Source organism: Astyanax mexicanus, chromosome 21, assembly GCF_023375975.1.
Source record: "Astyanax mexicanus isolate ESR-SI-001 chromosome 21, AstMex3_surface, whole genome shotgun sequence".
Lineage (NCBI taxonomy): Eukaryota > Metazoa > Chordata > Actinopteri > Characiformes > Acestrorhamphidae > Astyanax > Astyanax mexicanus.
In genome coordinates, this window is record NC_064428.1 from 985,460 (window position 1) to 1,005,840 (window position 20,381).

General features: G+C 37.1%; 1 protein-coding gene across 1 annotated transcript in view; it reads right to left on the reverse strand.

Moving 5' to 3' along the window:
• Positions 1–20,381, reverse strand: part of LOC125785635 (uncharacterized) — a 138,256-nt gene that overhangs the window by 67,442 nt on the left and 50,433 nt on the right. The window lies entirely within an intron of this gene.

Here is a 20,381-nt window from a genome sequence, read left to right on the forward strand (position 1 = left end):
TATATTTTCGATTGCTATATATATGCTAAATGTTCTGAAGATTTCCAAGACAATAAACAAGTATGTATTGTATTTGTCTGTGTTAGTTATTTTGTAATTGGTCCTTCACAATATGGGACTGGTCCTCAAAAAGTATGAAAACAGGTGTGTGTGTGTAATGATGGTCCTCAGATACACTGAATACCTGAAATTCCCGAAGTGTCCCCACAAGTGACCTTCCGTTCAGGTAAAAATTCATTTTGGTGAGATATTTGAAATTTGAAGTGATATTATGATTCACAAGTGAATTTTTTGCATTACATGATTTTTTTCAAGTCTGTAGTACCTTTGGAAATGGTGGCTCCCACAATGTAACAATTCCTCCAGATGGGTCTTACGATGCATGAAAACAAGTATGTGTGTGTTTTTTTTTTTTGTTAGTTTTTTTGTGATTTGCAACACACAGCTGCAGTGCTTTTATTTTGTCCATGTTCATCTCTGCTTGGATCAGTTTGCTACTCATTTAAAGGAGAATTCCTGTGTAAAATGGACAGGTGGGTGATACGGGGCATAATTTACCCCAATAATCCACCGCTATCCAGACTCAAAGTAGCTCCACACCTCCTTGATAGAATCCGGAGGGCCCTGACATTTAAAAAGAGGCATTAATAACTTAAAAAGTGCACAAAATGTTTATTAAAAACAACCCATAAGGCTAGCTTTCAGCTCTGAGCGCTGCAATAACTGTACTGAAAATAACAGACATATACACTGCTCAAAAAAATAAAGGGAACACTCAAATAACACATCCTAGATCTGAATGAATGAAATATTCTCATTGAATACTTTGTTCTGTACAAAGTTGAATGTGCTGAAAACAAAATCACACAAAAATCATCAATGGAAATGAAATTTATTAACCAATGGAGGCCTGGATTTGGAGCCACACACAAAATTAAAGTGAAAAAACACACTACAGGCTGATCCAACTTTAATGTAATGTCCTTAAAACAAGTCAAAATGAGGCTCAGTATTGTGTGTGGCCTCCACGTGCCTGTATGACCTCCCTACAACGCCTGGGCATGCTCCTGATGAGGTGGCGGATGGTCTCCTGAGGGATCTCCTCCCAGACCTGGACTAAAGCATCCGCCAACTCCTGGACAGTCTGTGGTGCAACGTGACGTTGGTGTATGGAGCGAGACATGATGTCCCAGATGTGCTCAATCGGATTCAGGTCTGGGGAACGGGCGGGCCAGTCCATAGCTTCAATGCCTTCATCTTGCAGGAACTGCTGACACACTCCAGCCACATGAGGTCTAGCATTGTCCTGCATTAGGAGGAACCCAGGGCCAACCGCACCAGCATATGGTCTCACAAGGGGTCTGAGGATCTCATCTCGGTACCTAATGGCAGTCAGGCTACCTCTGGTGAGCACATGGAGGGCTGTGCGGCCCTCCAAAGAAATGCCACCCCACACCATTACTGACCCACTGCCAAACCGGTCATGCTGAAGGATGTTGCAGGCAGCAGACCGCTCTCCACGGCGTCTCCAGACTCTGTCACGTCTGTCATGTGCTCAGTGTGAACCTGCTTTCATCTGTGAAGAGCACAAGGCGCCAGTGGCGAATTTGCCAATCCTGGTGTTCTCTGGCAAATGCCAAGCGTCCTGCACGGTGTTGGGCTGTGAGCACAACCCCCATCTGTGGACGTCGGGCCCTCATACCATCCTCATGGAGTCGGTTTCTAACCGTTTGTGCAGACACATGCACATTTGTGGCCTGCTGGAGGTCATTTTGCAGGGCTCTGGCAGTGCTCCTCCTGTTCCTTCTTGCACAAAGGCGGAGGTAGCTGTCCTGCTGCTGGGTTGTTGCCCTCCTACGGCCTCCTCCACGTCTCCTGGTGTACTGGCCTGTCCCCTGGTAGCGCCTCCAGCCTCTGGACACTACGCTGACAGACACAGCAAACCTTCTTGCCACAGCTCGCATTGATGTGCCATCCTGGATGAGCTGCACTACCTGAGCCACTTGTGTGGGTTGTAGAGTCCGTCTCATGCTACCACGAGTGTGAAAGCACCACCAACATTCAAAACTGACCAAAACATCAGCCAGACAGCATAGGTTCTGAGAAGTGGTCTGTGGTCCCCACCTGCAGAACCACTCCTTTATTAAGTGTGTCTTGCTAATTGCCAATAATTTCCACCTGTTGTCTATTCCATTTGCACAACAGCAGGTGAAATTGATTGTCAATCAGTGTTGCTTCCTAAGTGGACAGTTTAATTTCACAGAAGTTTGATTTACTTGGAGTTATATTGTGTTATTTGAGTGTTCCCTTAATTTATTTGAGCAGTGTATATGCTTTCATAAGTGCAGGAGCAATTTTTACCATGGTAAATAAGTTTTTACCATGAACAGTCATGTCACCTGAAGACATTCATCTGTGCTTTATTAGATGTGTAAATAAATATTGTTTTTCCTGTAGCTGAATAATCAAAATACCTGAAACATTTATTTTTACAGCACTGCTGAATGAGACCACTGTGGTTTGGGCTGTATTGGGGGGCTGGATAATGCCACCCATTAAATATTTATTCTAATAGCACAAACCAGTACAAACACAGCACTAGAAAAACAACATACCTTTGATGAAATCTGGCCTTACCATAAAAGGTAATAAATTAAATAGTTTAATATCTCAGTAATGATAACAGTAAATATAATGTTTAATATCTCAATAATGATAACAGCACAAACGTTAATTTCTGCTGCACAAACCAGCACAAACGTAGCACTAACCAATGGAAATATTTTTATTTCATTTCTGATTATATGAGGGGCCAGCTTCACACCTATTCAATATTTTTTTCCTAATAAATTAAAAACGAAAACAGCACAAACACTAAATTTTGCTGCACAAACCAGCACAAACGTAGCACTAACCAATGAGACCACTTTGGTGCAATTTAGCCACAAATAAGGGGCTGTGTTACATAACAGGTCAGAAATTAAATGCTTAATATGTCAATAACAGTAAATATAATGTTTAATATCTCAATAATGATAACAGCACAAACACTAATTTTTGCTGCACAAACCAGCACAAACGTAGCACTAACCAATGAGACCACTTTGGTGCGATTTGGCCACATATGAGGGGCTGTGTTACATAACAGGTCAGAAAATTAAATGTTTAATATCTCAAAAACGATAACAGCACAAACATTAATTTTTGCTGCACAAACCAGCACAAACGCAGCACTAACCAATGGACATATTTTTATTTCATTTCTAATGATATGAGGGGCCAGCTTCACTGAGGTGGAAGAGAAGCAGTTCAGTTGGAGTTGGAGAAGCAGTGGGAGAAGATGGGTTGAAGGAAGCAGTTGAAGAGAGAAGTTAGAGGAGAGAGGTTAGAGAGGGCCTAGGGATGGAGAAAGGATAGACTGTTAGTGTAGTCATCTTAGTTTAGTTTTCTTAGACTAGTGCATTTAATCTTCTTCAAGTATATTAATATTAGCTATCCTAGTTAAAATATCTAAGGTTATTTTACAATCTACAAAGCCAAGCATTATTCCATCTAAGTTTAGCTAAAGTACAGCTGAAAAAGAGATCCGCCAGATCCAACCCAGAAACCTGCGGTCCGGAGGCCACCAGCAAGCCAGCTGAGAGTGGGGATTTACCCTGTGGGTTCTAATGGGGCTCCGTGCTGACACAGGAAGTCAACCCACCCTGCAGCCAGGCTCACGTGATCCTTTTTCGGGGTGAAGCAGCAGACGACCAACCCAGGCGGACGTCACCAAGGCCCACTTCAACACCTCAGAGTAAGGCAGAGCTGGGTTTAATCTTTCGGCAGATGGTGTCTGTTGGTCATGGTCTGGGTCGGGTCTTTAATAGAGCGTCTTTAGTATAGATGACTCATTTTGAGTTGCTTGGTTGGAGATAAGAACTGGTTTCGTAGACTTAAAATGCCTTAGACCCTTATTTAGAAATACTCACTTAATAGTTCTATTAATCTTTATTCCTTTCATACCAGTATTATAACGTGTTTGTTGTTTATTTCTCATTTATCATTCTACACTATGATTTGATAGCTAATGGCTACATTTATGACTTTTTAATGAATTATTTACTCCTATCTGTGTGATTTAATAAATACTTTTATTTTACAAAACCTGTCATTTCAGTGTGTTTTTCTGGATAACTTGGTTATGAAAATTTCTGTCACCTGTAGAAACCACACCCTGAGATGTCTTGTGTTATTAATTAATTTGATTAATTAATTAATTAATTAATCTAATTAAATTAATTTAATAACTGGCGCCCAATTAAAAATATTTCAACATCTCAATTAGCACCAGGTATTAAACCACTGAGCCCGCTACACCCTTATCGGATTTAAATTATCGGACTGTCTATCTGGCTTCGGTTCTTGGACTGTCAATCCTATCTGTCTGGCGTTACATAATACCTCGCCGACAATAGAGATGACTGAGTTTAAGGATTTACAGCAGGCTGTAGATAACCAGAGGAGAATGTTCGGGCAGCATAAATCTCCTTTATTTAATGAGAGGACCAGCCTGAGAGGGGTACAGTAAGTGTAATAAATCTCCTTTATTTAATGAGAGGACCAGCCTGAGAGGGGTAGAGTAAGTGTAATATAGCTCAATATATTTATTTAGACAGTGGCCAGTACACTAAGCAACATACTTTGCAGCAAAGTGTAAATAAGGTATTGCTAAACAAACAGCTAACTAGGTAGTATCTTGTCTATAATCGCACAGTCCCACAGCTAACTAGGTAGTATCGTGTCTATAATCCCACAGTCCCACAGCTAACTAGCAAGATAGGTAGCTATAATTTAGCTAACTAAGTTACTATCTCAGATTCTACAGTAGTAATTATCTTCCACACAGTCTGGCTGTATTTATAAATAATTGATCTAGTGTTCGTGTTTGAAGCTCTTTCTGAAATGAACAGAGGAGCTTTATTTATTTATTTAGTTAGTTTAACAAGGTATATCTGGATATCTATCTTAATTTAATATGTTTACAAACCACAGAGCAGACCGTGGTTAAAGTGAGGATTTCTACAGCGTTTAAGTGATATTACATGGCCACAGTGGTGAGGTAAATGCCCTGTTTTCAGCTGTTTTACACTCACCTACTCGAGAGCAGCAGCGGAGGGGGCTGTGACTCGCGTTGAGCGGCTCTGAGCCGTGAGGCGCTACCTGTCACGTGATCTTCGGAGCGTGATGTGATTGGCTGGTTGTTGGCTCGATTGAAGACTGAATCGATTGCTCATCCTGTGTGTCCCGGATGTTTACAGCGAATTTTGAGCGTTGTATTTTAGCAGTCGAATTTGAGCAACCTGAATTTATTTTAGTTGAATTTTTTAAACTTGAATTTTTACTTTTGATTTTTTTTTACATTAAAATAAAATAAGTGAAAATGATATACTGAAAAATTAAAGTGTTTAATTCAGAGGCAAAAAAAATCACATGCAATAATTCAATGTAAAATAATTCAGTGCTAAAAATTCAAGTGCTTTTAAATTTCAAAGTCTGGTGACACTGTTTTACTTCCATAGGAAGCTGCCTTCAGAAGTGGTGTTAAATCTAGATAGGTAGTAAATTGACACATGGTGCTACATTATGTATTGACAGAGATTGAGTGCATTAAAGAATCATTATGTCAGTCAATCATCTGTAAACATTCAAAAACCCCGTTGGGTGAATTTGGTGAACCCACATTAGTTTGGCTGGTTTACTTTATAATATTTTACATATTTATTTTTGTATGTGTTTAATAATATAAAATGGAGAATAATGTCACAGGTATATTATTTTTTTAATGTTCCAGAAGATTTTTAACATATTTGTGGTCTGTGCTGGGATACATGGCTAGGTTAAGCTGCACAATGTAGTTTTGCTAAATAGATTAATCAGCATAGTATATGTTTTCATATGAATTAATAGGTGAGTTTGGAGCAAGCATAATGCAGGTTAATTTAAATAACCTCCATTGTCTGCATCTGAGAGTATGAAATTAATGTGGACACTAGGTGGCAGTGCACCTCACTTCTGTTACAGTGTGCACAGGATTACACGGCACAATGTTAACATTAATATATGCTGTTCAGATGTCATATTGAGTGTTTAATTAATGTGTGTTAGATTGTTTTAGGGTAAAACAAATTTCAAATTAAAATAATGTCTACCTCTACTAATAAGCAACACAGTTTTTTACTTTATGATTTTTGTTTATTGAGATGTTAAAATTTGTTTTGTATCTTGGATCTATGAGGCTAACTAATGCACGTTAAATCATTCTCTGAACCCAAGTGAAGTAGGACTAGGTGAGGACTTTTCATTCAAATTAACAAATTAAATAATAAAAAATGTCATGGTAAGAATGGTAAATACACTTTTGTTGAAATGCACCTTTTAGGTAGTGTTAGCAGCATTGTGGGGAATACTTTATGTAACATTTTATGATGTGTATTGCAAGGGTTGCAAACTGTGTAGAGTTATCAAAATGTCTTGATTTCCAATCTTCTTACTAATTCCAATCTCTTTGTGTTTTTGGAAATTTCCTGTTGGTGAAAAGGAGTATTGCAGTGGAAACACTTGCTGTATGGGAGGTAAATCCTGCCAAAAATAAAACTGAAATGAAAACACTAAAATGAAAATGCAAATACCGTTTTGCTCTTTCTTTTCCCAAACATGTGTGAAAATATTATGACAAAATTAAAAACAGAATTAAATCACTTCATTTGCAGTTTAATTTTTCACTTGAGCATGGGTCATACGTGACAAAATAAAAATTAAATAAGGCTTTTTGCCATTTCATTTTCATTGCCATTCGGATATTTCATTGTCAAATCTAAAATGAAAAAGCTAATTATAAAAAGAAAAATCAAAGTTTCACTTGCTTCACAAATGTATACATATATTTGCATGCTGGTGAAGTTGAAAAAGAAAAAGAAATGTATAAAAAGAAAACTAAATCACCAGCAGGGAGCGCCAGTCTTCCTTTGCGTTTTCCTTTTATTTTGACACTTAAAGCGCAGTCCACACCAAAAACTCAATCACAAACTCTCACTTTGCTATTTATTTTTCCATTTTGCGTTTTCATTTTAATTCTGTCAGACATGCAGCCTATTGCAAAGGAAAATAAATAAAAACATTACCATTGCATTTCGATTTTAGTTTTGTCGTTTATTATGCAGTTCATCGAGAAAAAGCAAGCCCAAAGTGAAACTTTGATTTTTCTTTTTACAGGAATCACCTTAAAAAAACAAGTAAACGTAAATATGCCACAGATCAGGAATACAGAGAGTACAAAAAACATTCAAGTGTAATGAAATACAATACGGACAAGGAACACCGAGAAATTGTAAAAACGAACAGTGTTATGAAATATAGAACAGATGACGAGCACAGAGAGCATGTAAAGCAGATTTCCATTTTAAAATACAAAGCAGACAGCTCATTTGCCCAGGGTGTGAAAAACAGAAACATAGAAAGAAGACAAATAAATAAAAACAAAAGAAAAGAAACTGATTATGTAATTACACAGTTCAAAAACAAAATAAGCACAGGTCCAGAATACGTGTGTGCGGTTTGTCACAGAGCTCTGTTCAAACACCAAGTCATACGATGTCGAAAACATGAATATTTGAAAAAAGATCCAGCAGTTGCATGTATAGCGGAAAGGATTATTTGCATATTTGCAATGAGAGCTGTGATGTAGATTGTGCCATTAAAACGGGTCCAGCTGGTTCTCTTTGGGTTTGTTATACTTGTCACAGAAAGATTTGTAATGCAAAAATGCCAGAACAGAGTGTTGTGAATAATCTGTCACTAGATCCAGTTCCTCATGAATTGCAAACATTAAATTCATTGGAAACTCATTTGATTGCTATGCATATACCATTCATGAAGATTGTGCCACTGCCAAAAGGATCACAGAGCTCTGTCGTAGGCCCAATAACCTGTGTGCCATCAAATGTAGCTGATGCAGCTGAGCTTTTACCAAGATCAGAACATGCTGATCTCATGATCCGTGTGAAATTGAAAAGAAAGTTGACATACAAGGGGCATTATAAGTATGAATTTGTCCACCCAGAGAAAATTCTAAATGCACTGATGTACCTCAAAAACCATAACAAATTCTACAGTGATGTTAAATTCAACAACGATTGGATTAATCCACTGAGCAACACTGCAGAAGCAGATGAGTGTGATGACCAAAGTGAACAAGCTGGTAATGAGGAACACACTGAGCATACCAATGAGGATGAGAACATTGATGAAACTCTTCTTGACCGACAACAGCATGGCATGTTTATGGATACTTGTTTACAACCTGTTGATGTAGCACAAGAGGTTCTGGATCAGCATTTTGATGGAATCATGTCTGTAGCACCTGCAGAAGGAAATAATCCAGTCAGGCTATTAACTGATGAGTCAAACGAGGCCAAATGCTTCCCAGTTCTGTTCCCTAAAGGCACAGGTACTTTTTGTCATGTCTTAGCCCTGTCTCATGTCTCTGTGTGTGTCCCACGTGACCTGTGCCCCTGTGTTCTGTCTCAGTACTTTTCCATGTGTTTCTCATTTGTAGCTCCGCCCCTTCCCCAGGTGTTTCTAATTATAGTGTTTCCTGTTTCTTTAAATAGCCCTCGTCTACCACTTTGTCTCCGTCGGTCTTTGCACTAACCCCTGTTGTTTGTCTCTCCGTGTCTCTTTGTTATTTCAAGCCTTAGCCCTAGCCCTAGTTCCTTGTTTACATCTTCTTGTTTCTTGTTCCCTTTAGTTCCCTGCTTAGTTTATTTATTCTTGTCTAGTTTAGTTTTTCCCTGTCTAGTTTAGCCTCTTGTTAGTATATATCCCTGCCTTGTTTAGTATTGTATTTATTCAGTCCCTCGTTTGTTTCTTTGTTTATTTACTCCCAGTTTATTTTGCTATTTATTATCTCTTGTTGGTTTAGTTGATGTTCTCTGGTTTCTCTCGTTTGTTTTGGTTTTTGGTTATTTGTTTATCTAGTTTAATTTATTTAGTTCACTTCCTTGATCCTTGTATATATCTCCCTGTTTTATGTTTAAGTGTTTACTTGTTTCTCGTTTCCTGGTGTATTTATATTTATTTATTAAATTATTATTTATTGATTTCACCCTACCTGCACTTGTGTCCGCCTCCTCGTCTCCCTGCCTGGGTCAACCGTGACACTTTTCATGAGACAAGACCAGAAAGGCTGACATTATGTCAATATTTAAACTCAAGAATACTCAATGCAGATGGAAGATTTGCTAAAAACTTGGACTTTATCTTTTATGGCCAGTATTTGTCAGAACTAAATCAGGTTGTATCAAATGTATCAATCGCATTGAGAAAAGGACATTCCACACAGAAATCAGAAGTTACTTCAGAAATGTTGACAAACCATGAATCCTTACGACGCATTTTACATTTTGATGAAGGCTATAAATTCTTGAAACCTATCAGAGGTGCTCCAGTGTTCTGGCAAAGCGTGCAGAAAGATTTGTTTGCAATGGTCAGACAACTAGGACTTCCAACCTGGTTTGCTTCGTTTTCCTCTGCTGACCTCCGGTGGCCAGAACTCATGCAAACAATCCTGAAACAAGAAGGAAAACATGTATCAGCTGATGAGCTTGATTGGTCAGATTGATGTCACCTGCTGAAAAGTAACCCTGTGACTGCTGCTAGAAAGTTTGACCATCGATTTCACTGTTTCCTAAAAGATGTCATCATGTCTGAAGCCAAACCAATTGGAGAGATAACAGATTTTTTAATGAGAGTTGAGTTCCAGAATCGCGGATTACCTCACACTCATTGTCTTTTCTGAGTAAAAGATGCTCCACAGATAGACAGAGATGATGACCTCCGTGTTTGTCAGGTTATTGATCAGTATGTCACATGTGAATTGCCTTCAGATGAGGACAGAGAAATGCATGACATTGAAGTGTCACAAGTTCAGATGCACAGCAAGAGACACTCAAAAACATGCAAGAAAAAGGGAACAACATGCAGATTTAACTTTCCACGTCCTCCAAGTAACAGAACATTTATTACACGATGTAAGACTGAGGAACATAAAAATGACAATAATGATGAAAATGAAAAAGCTAGCAAATCCACAAAGACGATGGAAGTAGAATTAGCAAACACAATATTAAAAGGAGTCAGAAATGCTTTATTAAATACTGAGGCCACATTTGACTCTGTTGACTCTTTATTTGCTTCCCTTGATATAAATCAAGAAATCTTTGAAGCAGCATATCAAACAATGACCAAGAAAACCAGTGTTGTGTTGAAGAGGAAACCATGTGATGTTTGGGTGAATCAGTATAACACAGATCTTCTAAAAGCATGGAATGCAAATATGGACATACAGTTTGTAGTCGATGCATATTCCTGTATTGTTTATATCATCTCATACATATCAAAAGCAGAGAGAGAAATGGGGCTGTTGTTGTCACATGCACAAAAAGAAGCGTCAGAGCAAGGCAATCTTGATGCTAAACAAGCTATGCGCAAACTTGGCAGTGTTTTCTTGCATAATCGTGAAGTTTCAGCTCAAGAAAGTGTGTATCGTCTTACGAATATGAAATTAAAACAGGCATCTCGCAAAGTGCAATTTGTTCCAACTGGTGACACAATCAGAATGAGTCTTCCACTAAATGTCATACAGAGGAAAGCTCAGTGCGGCGATGATGACGGTGACAATATTTGGATGTACAGCATTTCTGACAGATATAAGAACAGACCTAAAAGCAAGGAATTTGAAGAAATGTGTTTGGCAAGGTTTGCATCAGAATATAGAATATTGTCTAAATCGGAGCGTTCATCCAGTGACAGCATCAAACTTTTGAAAGGATCAGGATTTGCCAAGAAAAGGTCACGAACAGAAGCTGCTGTGATACGATATGCCCGTTTCTCACCAACAAAAAATCCAGAGAAATATTATGAAAGCATTTTAGAGTTGTTTTTGCCTCAAATCACAACTAAAACCATCCACTTTCCAGACATATCAAGAGTTTTATGAAGCTGGGTCTGTGAAATATTCTGATAATGAACTTGTCTCAGTGAAAGTCACAGTAGTAGAGTTGCACGGTGTACCGAAGCTTCGATTCTTTTTCGATACTACGTCATCACAAACGATTCGGTTCTTTAGCGTTCGATGCTTTCGATACTGTATATAGCCCAGTCACTAGCTTCAAATGAGTCAAATTAGTAGGCGCGATTTGATTCAGTTCATAAGAAAACTGATTCACACCGCAGCAGTCGGTGTGGCAGGATTCAGATAAACTTAGTGTTCTGAACAAATGAATCGATTCACGTGTGAATCGATTCATTTGACTCGGCTGAGAGCGACACACGCACGCGCAAGCCAGCAGAGCAGCAGCGAGTGTAGAATGGCGACGGCTAAAATAACAGATGTCTCTCGTCCGCGACTTGTGAACAAAACGGGCGCGAGGAGTGAAGTGTGGGAAAATAGTCTGAGATGTAGGCATCTGTTTTTTATTGATATTTTTATTTTTAAATAAAATAACGAAAACTGAAAGTGAAACTAAACTACTTTATTTATAAGCGCTGTTTTCACTCCCGCAGTTGTACAGCGGGGGGTGTTGTGCTGATTCTGTCCGCGAAGCGGGAGTCGGATTCAGTAGCGGATTCGGCACAAGCGCGGCGGCACCTCGTGGCGGTGTTAGTTGTAAGTGCTCGCGCTAGCCGCAAAATACGACAGAAAACACTGAGGGAGCTGCAGACTTATGTGTGGGACTAGAATATGAGCACGAGGAGATAAAAGAGAACCTTTACCTGTGAGTAGCTCAAATCAGAACACGCAAATCTCTCTCTCTCTCACTCTCTCTCTCTCACTCTCTCACTCTTTCTCTGTCTCTCTCTCTCGCACGTGAACGCCTCCGCGTTTGACCTGCAGCACTGTGTTTAGCTGTTCTTAAAAATCATTTTAATTAAATAATAGTTCTATGCTTCTATGTTACAGTGTTATTTAACATAATTCTGATCATATTTCGCTCATTCATTTAGCAGACAAGCACCCTGATCTCTACAAAGAGCTGAGAAGTCGACAGGTTAGTGGAGTTAGTCAAGATACACTCTGTCTGTAGCTTTACTAAGATTTACTAGCGACTGCTAGTAAATCACGTTAACACGGAGAGGAGTGTGCAGGAGTTTTGTTTTGGACCCGTGGTTTTCTCTATTTCTCCATTATCCCATTGGCTGTGAAACATGAACTCAAGATGTTCACGTTTTCGCGTTTCCATCGCAAATCTGTGGTCAGGCACGTAGCCTGCTTGAACGTTACACTGAACATGAGCTTATTAAAAATGGTAAACGGTTGATTAATAATTAATTATTAAATCAATTAAATTATTAATTTAATTAAATTGATTTAATTAATTATTATTAATTAAATAAATCGATTGATTAATTTTTGTTCAAATGTTTCATTTTAGAATAAAAACGTTTGCACCAATTGTTCAGTGTTCAATCCAGTTCAGTCAAAAATAAACATTTTATGTTCAGATATTTTTATTGTTTTTTTTTCTTCCAAGTATCGTTTTGGTATCGAGAATCGTGATACTACAGTTGGTATCGGTATCGAAGTCAAAATTTTGGTATCGTGACAACCCTACACAGTAGACACAAATATGGCCATGTTTGAAAAAGAGAGTGACTCCATAGACAAAGCTCAGGAAGACCTAGATGCACATGGTCCAATGGAAGATGCATGGGCACAACTTTGTCCAGAGACTGAGCGTGAACGTTTAGAATGCATTGAGCAGAAACAGAAGGAAATTCCAGAAATAACTGAAAACAGTGACATCATACCTGACCTTTTTCCCAAGGAAATCTATTCATTACAGGATAATTCTCATAACATGCCAAAGGAAGAAGCCATGGCTCTACTACGTTCAATGAATGAGACACAGTCCCAGATATTTTATAAAATCGGCACGTGGTGATACTCCAGAACCCTTTCATGTGTTTATATCAGGCCCTGGAGGTGTAGGGAAATCTATGCTGATTAAAGCAATACATTATGAAGCACATCGTATCCTATCTCGCTTATCAAATAATCCTGATGACACACGTGTGTTACTGACAGCTCCAACTGGTGTAAGTGCTTATAACATTAATGCTGCAACAATACATACTCCTTTAGCTATTGGTACAGATGTAAAGCTACCATATCAACCACTGGGAGATGAGAAAATTAATTCTCTGAGAACAAAGTTGGGAAACCTGGATATATTAATTATTGATGAAATTTCAATGGTTGATCACAAACTCCTTGCATATGTTCATGGCAGACTGAGGCAGATCAAACAAACTGGAGATTATTCACCTTTTGGAAAGGTTTCTATCATCGCAGTTGGAGACTTTTATCAGCTCAATCCAGTTAAGGGTAAAGCTTTATATGCTGATCATGTGGGAATGAATCTGTGGCAAGACCATTTTGCTTTGGCTGAGTTGAGTCAGATAATGAGACAGAAAGATGTGGAATTCGCACAGTTGCTCAATCGATTAAGGAAACGACAGAAGTCTCATCCATTGCTGGAAAAAGATATAAGTATGCTGAAACAGTGTGAAACTGGTGAAGAACACATGACTTCCAATTTGCATATTTATGCCACAAATAATGAAGTTGATGACCACAATAGAGAAATGCTTCACAAGACATACAAAGATACTATAGTTATTCGAGCACAAGATTATGAGAGAGACCCGAAAACTGGACACTTTCAAAAAGTAAAGGGCCACCACAGCAATGTTTGCAAGACATGTCTTTCACGATCACTTCACATTGCAGTTAATGCAAGAGTCATGCTCCTTAAAAACATTGATGTTTCAGATGGACTTGTGAATGGGGCTTTTGGTACAGTTAGTGATATACATTTTAATCCTGGAGAAGATTTCCCAACAAAAGTATATGTGACATTTGACAATGAAAGAGCTGGTAGAGGCTTACGAGCAAAACGGCCATCCTTAAACCCAGGACTGGAAAAGGCTACACCAATTGAACCAGAAGAAGAGAGAGTCACAAGACGTGGTGGCATACGACGACAGTTTCCCCTGAAATTATCTTGGGCTTGCACTATTCACAAAGTACAAGGTCTAACTGTGGATAAAGCTGTTGTGTCACTTAAAAAGATATTTGCACCTGGACAAGCATATGTGGCATTAAGTCGTGTGACTTCTCTGGAAGGTCTCATTATAGAAGATTTCAAGGAAACAGCTATTTATGCAAAACCTGATATAGAAAGTTTCATGCAAACTATGCCCGCATTTGTGGAGCCACTTAGAGAAACACATCGGTCATCATTATCATGTAAAGCACTTCTGCACAATGTTCAAGGGTTGTCATGTCACCTGGAAGACATAAAACAAGACAAAAGGTATATGGAAGCTGATATTATTTGCATGACAGAAACATGGATACAGTCAAGTCATACTGAAAATGATCTACAAATAAGTGGATTTTCATTCTGCAACAGCCCAAGGTCTGTTTCATATGACAAAAGTGAGGAACTCTTTGCTAAGTTGAAAGAAAAAGAACATGGTGGTGTTGGTGTGTATTACAAAACACAGATTTACCCTGTATGAACACAGAGTGCATGCAGTTTACTATTCCCCACCTGAACTCAACAGCTGCGGTTGTGTATATGTAACCGGTTTACTTCTGCGTTGTGTTGTGTAGTCATTAAAGAGCACAGACACCTCAGCTCTGTTTCTGACATTTATTTCCCCCAATCTGTATTAGAATACACAGGACAGACAGGATTGAGTTATCAGGCATGCTCTTGCTCTCTTTCAGCTGCGCCTTCACTAAGGATGGCCATTTTCAGAGAGTTTATCAAAACAATAGTATAGAGTAACATACATATGAATATAAAAGAAATAGTACATTATATTTAACACAAAAACAATAATAAAAACAATATATCTATATATCTATATATATAATAAACAGTGACTGGTTAGCATCTAGATTTTCATTTCTAATCAGCATTCCACCTTAAAAATTCCACCTTAACACAATTCGCGCCAAATCAGAGAATAAAACAGCCCAAAATACACATAAAACTGTGCTTTAACTTGATTTAAACAACAGCAACGTGTTACTAAACAATTCATTGATTGAATTAGCCACTTGCATGTCGAATATAGAACAGATAATGCAGTTTATGAGCACAAAATTACGGAGCTGCACCAGAACATACCTTCACTAAGGATGGCCATTTTCAGAGAGGACAAGATTTGGGAGAGCCCTCGCCCATGCAGGAGCTGCAGAGACTCCGCCCACATGGACATATTTTTAGTAAATTAAACTATATTTATTGGTTATATTTATGCATATAAATATTTTTCTATAAATAATTCGACCAAGAAAATAAATACATTTTAAGAAATTTATATTAAAAAAATATTATGTAAAAAAAATAAATCCCATCTCTCAGTCCTCTGTGAAGTGCTCCAGCAACTGACAACTCAGAACAACTTTCAAAATAAAATCCCAACAAAGCGGAATAATCTAGTGGAACAACATCACACTGCCACATATAGACCACCTTCATACAGTTTAAAAGCCTTTGTTAACAAGCTGTCAAATGTAATCAGTGTCATTGACACGTTTGCAGGAGGAAAAATTATTATGGGTGACTTCAATGGGTGTCAGGGGTATGACAAAAAGCCGGACGGCCCCTGTGGGAAGTGGCTATAGGCTAGAGCTCAGGTGCCCTATTAACTGGTTTACAGCATACCGTATTTGTGGCACTATAGGGGGATTCTCACGAAGACCTTCACATTAACATAAAAACGTTTTTCACCTCATTGCAGCATTTTTTCAAGTTGAGAAGCTAAAATAGAATGTGTATTTTACTATATTGATTATTTTTTCATATATTTTTTTTTAAATAGAATTTTATTATCATTTGAATCTGATATGATCCAGAATAATTCTCATTACCGTTACAGTAAATGACGAAGCTAGATCAACGGTTCAAAAATTTTTTTGATGATTAATTTCATATTTCCACAACAAATTCCATCAACTTAACAGCACAGTCCTTGACAATTACTTTGATCTTTTTTATTTATTTATTTATACTTAAGCAACTCTCATTACCGATACAACATTTGTAAAATATCTTTTAATTTTTTAATTAATGGAAATTATTTTAGAATATGTTTGATCAAAAACTCATGTGGACAACAGGTGAGGGATATACTATAATAAAATTAAGGAAAGTTATGATAAGATGTGAAACATTTAAAAAAAATTAACATTTTAGATCCATAACGGTAATGAGAACACAATTAAACGGTAAGGAGAATAAATGTAACGGTAATGAAACTTAGTTAACCCTTGTGTGGTGTTCGGGTCTGTGGGACCCGTTTTCATTTTTCATCAAATGAAACTGAAAAAAAATATTTTTTCTAACTCAAACTCATTGGCATTGGCTCATTTTTTTGTGAAAAACATACATAAAAACACATTTTTGATAAACACACACTGTACACACATTTACACTTGTAAATTTGAAACTAAACAAATTTTCTTCTCATATCTTGAGTTTAATTCATTTTCTTTTACATTTTATAAAAAAAAACTAATAAAAAAAGAGTAGCACTTTTTGAAAGAAATGTAACATAAGAAAGGAAAAGGGCAAATATTAACCATGTAAGCTGTTTATATTGCTTGCAATTTAGGTGAAGCGAGCATGTGTAAAGCATTTTAATGTAAAATTGCTTAATTTTGCTGAATTAAATACAAGTAACAAAGTAAACGAGTAACAAAAATATGAACACCACACAAGGATTAAGGCAATTGTATAACAAACCATGGAACCAGAAAAACAAGCAAATCTCAAGAAACTCTAGCCTTGGCTGCTGCCTTCTTGCGTTCAATCTCTGTCAGTCTTCAAAAAATGAATATAATCATTAGACTAATCAAAAGAGTATAAACATCAATGACATTGTTATATATATATTTTTTTATATAGTAAATAGTAGACTGTTATGTACTACATAAATAGTGGAAAATCCACCTGCATGTAAGCTACTTTTTCCATCAGAAAGTAAAAATCACACAAAAATAATTATAATTACAACCATCATCTATATATATATTTATAATTACCAAAAATGATAAATATATATATATATATATATATATATATATATATATATATATATATATAATGAATTACCATAAATGATCAAATAAACTCTGTTAAATGACTCTTTTAGCAGTCTTACATAAGAATCTCATTACCAGCTCAATGGTTCTTATTACAGTTATGGCCCTCACAATGCATGGTAATGAGAATATTGAGTAACGGTAATGAGATGCTCTTGGCTAATTTCACAAATAACTTAAAATGCTAATATGCTAACAACCTATAACTTTGCCAGATGTCAAAGCCTTATATTGTGATAATATTCATGAAATAATTGATTTTTATATTTTTTAAAGTAATGAGTATTAAACCATAACGGTAATGATAATACACAGTGTAACTCAGGACAGTTTTAGCAATATTAACACAGATTTCTCAAAGGGAGAGAAGAGTGACCAACTGACCTTATCTCCATTTTGAAGCTTGTCTCTGAAGTGATGCATCATGGGATAGCTGATCAATTTAAAGGCCCAGTGTAATTTTTAGGGGGGTAAAATCATGAAACGGTAATGAGAAAAAAAATTGTTCGGACACAGATATTTTGTTTAAAATCAAGTACATTTTTTTGTTCAACACAAAAAATGTTTATATCATGTATAAATATAGATATTTGAAATGACTTTACCCTATTTTATTGATTCGATATGCTTAGTACTTTTAATATGGTTTAACTTAAAATTAGAAAGAAGGGATACAGACACATAACGGTAATGAGAATTTCCATATATTTTTTATTTAATTTATATAAAAATAATTTTATATGATGATGAAAACAATTGATCCATACAGTACTCCCTATTCGCTTTACACACAATATCAGAGTTTTTATGAATTAAGTATTGATTTTAAAAAAATTGTAATGGACATGTTCCCTGCAGCTTCATGAGAATCACCCTATAAGGCGCACTTTCAACAAATGTTCTATTTTCAGACTGTAGTATCTTGAGCTGTGATGCCATGTAGATGCATGAAATAAGTCTTCGCTGATACTGTTCTTTGTATATAAGAAAATTTATTACAGAAAAAAGAATAATTAGTACAAAAGATAACAGCATCATTAACAAGCAAACCGGTTTTGCTTGGAGAGAGGTTTCCCCAATCTGATCCCAAAGCTCTCTGGCTGGAATTGCTGAAGTCCAGCCTTTATGTTTGAAAAACACCTCACAGCTGGAAACACTTAACATACGCTCCTATAGCGCACATACATAGAACATACACAAGTTAGTCTGACGCAATGCATGGGAGGGGAAAGAAGTGCTCCCCCACACTAGCCTATGCTTGAAAAAACAAATGTGTTTAAGCTAGGGCTAACTCCATCTGTTCCCTGTGGTCCAGTGGTCATTCTGTGTGGAAAATATATATGATAATGGTGAATATGGTGAATATCCCATGTGTTTACAACTGTGTATGCTCAAATATACGTCAAGACTTAAGGTGCACCGGATTATAAGGTGCATTATGTGACACTGGTAAGAAACAGTGTAAAAAAAAACATGTTTTCCTTCTAATTCAGAGCAGCGAAGCTAACCAAACAAAACTAATTCTTACAACAACAAAAAATCTGAAGAGTCAGACAAGTTAAACTAGTGCTGGACGCTATTCTACACACATTTCTCCTCTGAAAACTGTTTATTTGGGTGAGTAAAGCACTTCTGTTTTTTACAGTAAGCTTAGATTTCCAGACTTTCCTCAGGAAGCCTGAGTGTTCTATTAAACCAGGGCGATGTTACCTACCGGTTCATCTCATGTAGCTTGTTTTAACATTGTAAAGGCTCTGGCTACAGGCCAATATACTCGCCTCTGAACGGGCAAAAAGCTAAAGATTAGCGCAGTTAGCACCTAATGCTAATACTGCTGAATAACTAAACTGAAACTGTACCCACTAAACATTAGACGTCTTATGGACGTGCAGATCATGTCTATATTGCGTCGGTCGGTCCAAGACCAATTCTGTACGTCTACACGACGTGCAAACTAGGTCCGCTATTTGGACGTCTAACTATGACCCCACTTGGACGTCAATATGCAGTTAAACATTTGAACGTCGGACTAGGTCACTTTTTTGGACGTCATGGGGACGTCTAATACAGGTGCAGGAAATTAACATTATTTAAGAATATATTTATTTTTAAATGTATGTCAAAATTGTTGTTATCAATATTGTTAATCACTATGAATATAGATTATTTATGATTAAGCATCATTTATTTCTAATTATTTATTTGAGTATTATATTTTTTATCTATTTAATTAATTAACGAATGTAGGTATTTATTTACGTATGTTTTTATTTTTATTTGGAAATGCAATTTATGTGGAAAATTGTTAAGTTGATTTCAACCAGTCAACGCCACTCTGATTTGCTGAGACCGCACGTCATCATAAACTCCACTCTGATATGCCGAGGCAAAACACGCTAAACATTTTTTGGCTGCTGCAGTAGCTCAGCTCAGCTCAGTTCATTCAGTTCAGCTCGCTCAGCTCAGCTCAGCTCAGCTCCGCTCGGACTCAGCTGCCAAGCTATAAGGTAAGACGATATGTATAATAAGTTAATGTATTTGTAGTGTTAGTTGTTTTAGCTCTGTGGTCTTAACCTGAACCTGCCGGCGTTGCCTCTCTTCCCAGGCAGTTAGCTAACTAGCTAGCTAGCTAACGATAGCTAAACAGTGGCCATAGTTAAAATGGAATTGGGATTACTTTTGAGAACGACCGTAATGCAAATAATATTTACTGTAACCGAAGCTTTAACGTAGAAGCATTGTCCGGTCATTAAGTCAATGCACTAACCAGAGCTAGGCTGATAAGCCAATCTAAGCTAAATCAAAGAACCGTCTTTGGCTAAATTCGCTAAGCTAGCGTTAAGTTATATAAGTTTGTGGCACCCACAATTAACCTAGGCAACTGGGGGCAATATCAAGTGCATTTTGAATAGCCTGAAGAAGTAAGTTTATGTTAATATTACATAAATAAGGCAATTTAAAATAGTTTGTTGTGGGAAAAAAAATATTAAAATAGCTTAATATGATGTGTGAGAATTAGAACGGCACGATAATTCTCGTCAGGTGTTAAATGTGTATTCCCGCCTTTAGCTTAGCGTTAGCTTATCGTTAGCTTAGCATTAGCTAAGCCATAGCATGAAGAAGTAAGTTTATGTTAATATTACATAAATAAGGCAATTTA